We start from the raw sequence: 3346 nt of genomic DNA, 5'->3' as shown, positions 1-3346 counted from the left end.
CCCAAACTTGTACAACATTCCCTAATTTGGTCGAGAATCTTTCATTCAAGAGACATGTGACTGGCATACTTGTACACAACCAAGTAAGGTCTCTCTCTTAATGAAACAAACTCAGCTTTTCTGTCACTTTAAATTTTTGTGGTGGAATAGTAGAAATACCTCTCTGTAAAGATGACTTCATGTCTCTTTACTGTAAATAGAGATTTAATTCAAGCTTCAACCTTGAGCTTCAAGCAAGGCACCCAAAAACAATTAATTTTCCTAATTAGTTCCCCGAACTACAAAAAGCTCTGACTTCCATTAGGGATATGTAGGCATGAGATTCACAAGGAATCTCAGTGAGCTAATTAAAAAACCAAAAATAGTCAGTCAGTCTGTCTTTTAATTCAATTCAATTCTCTCTCCTAACACAGAGGAGAAACTTTCCCAATCAATTAGCAGCAAACACAAACACATAGACACAGAGAAGGTTCCCGTAGAGTACTACGAATATGTAGGGTGCTTAAAACCTTCCCTATGTATAATCGACCTCCCGGACTCCAGAATTTCTAGTCTAGGTGAATCCCCACACTTAGCAAACTCATAGGGTTTATTTGAGATCTTTTTCCCCTTCCTCCTCGTAGGATAATTAAAAAGTTCGTGTGCTATTGTAGGAAGAACTGAAACAAAATCCAACCCACAAGGGTGCTTCTCTCCTTCTAAATTTCGCGTGAAGGGCTTAGCGTGCCGTCCTCCCAAGTGAAACGGGGAGGTAAAAAAAACGACACCACAATGTTCAACAACAATTTATCCAATTCATAGATAACACTGCAATTCATAAATCAAACTTACATAAATACCCAATACCAAAACCAACAACATTACACTAATTCATACACTAATATTCCATACACTAATTCAACAGTTACATTTCCATTACACTAATTCAACAGTTACATTTCCATAAAAAATACATATTGAACATTACATAAACAACAATACATCAGGACTTCAACTTTCCATACATAGCATCTGAATGTATCTTCAACTTCAATTTCTTGTTCTTATTCTGTGAAATTTCATACAACTCCTTCATAGTTTCAACAGCTAGAACCTTGCTGACCTTACTCTCTTTTTTAATCCTTTCCTCATCTGACCTTTCAGAAACATTGGTTCCTTATGCAATATCATCATCCCATATAAATAAGTTACAAGTATCCTTACCTTGCCAAAACGGACATCTCCAAAGGCGCCCTTTGTTAGGTCCATTCTTACAGTTATAGGAAATCATTTGAGCGTCACACGCACACCTTCTCCCTAGACGATAACTCACACTTGTGGATTGAAACGTTGTTGCCTTCGTTCTCCTTGATGAAGATGACATGGTAACTTGCAGAAAGCTTGAACCTTTAATCAGGTACGATGCTTATGGAAGAATATACGGTTACGATATAAGAAGAAGACGACGACTTTAGCCAGGTACGATGAAGAAGGGGAAGACGACTGAACAAAGCTAAGGAAGGAAAGGGGATGAAGAAGAATGAAATTAGGGTTGAAAACATACCCCCCTTCCCTTTTCATTAATCAAATTTCTTACGTGTAAATTAAATTAACACATGTGGCATGGCACGTCACTCACCGTTAGTGAATTCTAACGGGAGGGACCAGCCATAAGGACCAAAAATATTATAGGGACCAAAAATTGAAAAAAAAAATTGTAGGGACTAAAACTGAAGGTTGTCATATTTATAGGGACCCAATAATAAATTTATTATTAATGAATCTTTCCTTGGGGTAATATTTCCAACAATATATGATATAGCCAACATTAATTACCCCACATTATTCATCAAATTTTTTAAGGAAAAGTAACTCAAGATTGGTGAGAAGGAATGATGGTTGATTGAAGATCAAATACTTATGTATTAGGATTTAAAAGTGGAATTAATATTCATGTAACTCCATTAATTTATTTATTTTATCTCATTTTTCTTTTAAGGCAACCTTATACCGATGAAATTAGGTGTATTGTTAACATTTTATAATAACTTTTATATTACTATTATTATTATTATTATTATTATTATTATTATTATTATTATTATTATTATTATTATTATTAATATAATTATTATTATTAATATTATTATTATTAATATTATTATTAATATTATTAATATTATTATTATTAATATTATTAATATTTTAATATTATTAATATTATTATTATTATTATTATTATTATTATTATTATTATTATTATTATTATTATTATTATTATTATTATTATTATTATTATTATTATTATTATTATTATTATTATTATACGGTATTACAAATATTATGATTTTTGCAGCCATATTTATGACGTTATAAACTTCCCTCCCATAAACAATTTTTTATCGAGGTGAGATGAATTAGATATAAATTGTTTGTGGGCAGAGGATTTAGGAGATCAAAACAAATAATACACAGAATTACTATTTAATATTTTGTCGAGATTTTGTTTACAAAACATAAAGAAAGATCTTCAAAGTTTGTTTTCATTTTAACCATGTCTCAATTTTTATGATTAATGCATGCAAAATATGTAGTTCATAGTAAACATACAATGTTAAAAGAGAATGAGAAAAGATAACTTCCATAATATTTAGTCCAACATTTGATATCACTAAAAACATATTTTAGCACAAATCCATTATTTCAAGGGACATGAACTTATAAAACAAAATAAGTGAAAATATAACATGGAATATACGTAATCATTTTCCTAGATTTTCTCTAGTTGAAGAAATCATTTTCCCCTCATTCGATCTCCGGATTCGTCACATACAATCATTGTTGATGCACTTAAAAATTAAATACGGGTGGAAAGCGGTTGGACAATCATCAATAGTTTTGCATTTATAAAAATCTGCAAATAAAAATAGAATAAAAAATGTTATTAAAATGAGATAAAATATTTAATAAAAACTAAAAAAAAATTAAAAAAAAAAAGTAGTAGAGATAAACTGGTTTACACTTTGCCCCGATTGAAAGAAAGAATATGGAAAGTAAAAAAATCTTAGTACACATATTTTTGATATTTGTAGCCATTTTTTTTTCCTTCACTGCCTGAACAAATAGAATATGTTATCATTAATTTATAGTGACAAATATGTTGCAACGCAAAAAATAAATAATTTTTTTTTACCACTTAGGTAGATCAATTTGTTTTGTTTGCCCCCTTTAGAGCAGTTAATAAAAGAGTTAAAATATGTTATAATCATTAGAACTTATTATTTTTTAAGTAAAGTTTTAACAACATTTGATAGAAAGGGGTTATGTTTTTTCATAGAATTATTGAACCATTATAAAGTTTTTTATA

The 3346-nt window shown here is 29.6% G+C and overlaps 1 long non-coding RNA gene across 1 annotated transcript; it reads right to left on the bottom strand.

The window, feature by feature from the left end:
• Nucleotides 1–2584: 2584 nt before the first annotated feature.
• Nucleotides 2585–3346, bottom strand: LOC131611953 (uncharacterized). The gene is made up of 3 exons (XR_009287249.1): nucleotides 3173–3346; nucleotides 3000–3093; nucleotides 2585–2893 (listed from the first exon to the last, which is right to left on the bottom strand). It is a non-coding gene; the product is annotated as an uncharacterized LOC131611953 (long non-coding RNA).

The sequence above is a fragment of the Vicia villosa genome, linkage group LG6 (genome assembly GCF_029867415.1).
Source record: "Vicia villosa cultivar HV-30 ecotype Madison, WI linkage group LG6, Vvil1.0, whole genome shotgun sequence".
Lineage (NCBI taxonomy): Eukaryota > Viridiplantae > Streptophyta > Magnoliopsida > Fabales > Fabaceae > Vicia > Vicia villosa.
This window is presented reverse-complemented; position numbering and strand designations above follow the sequence as displayed.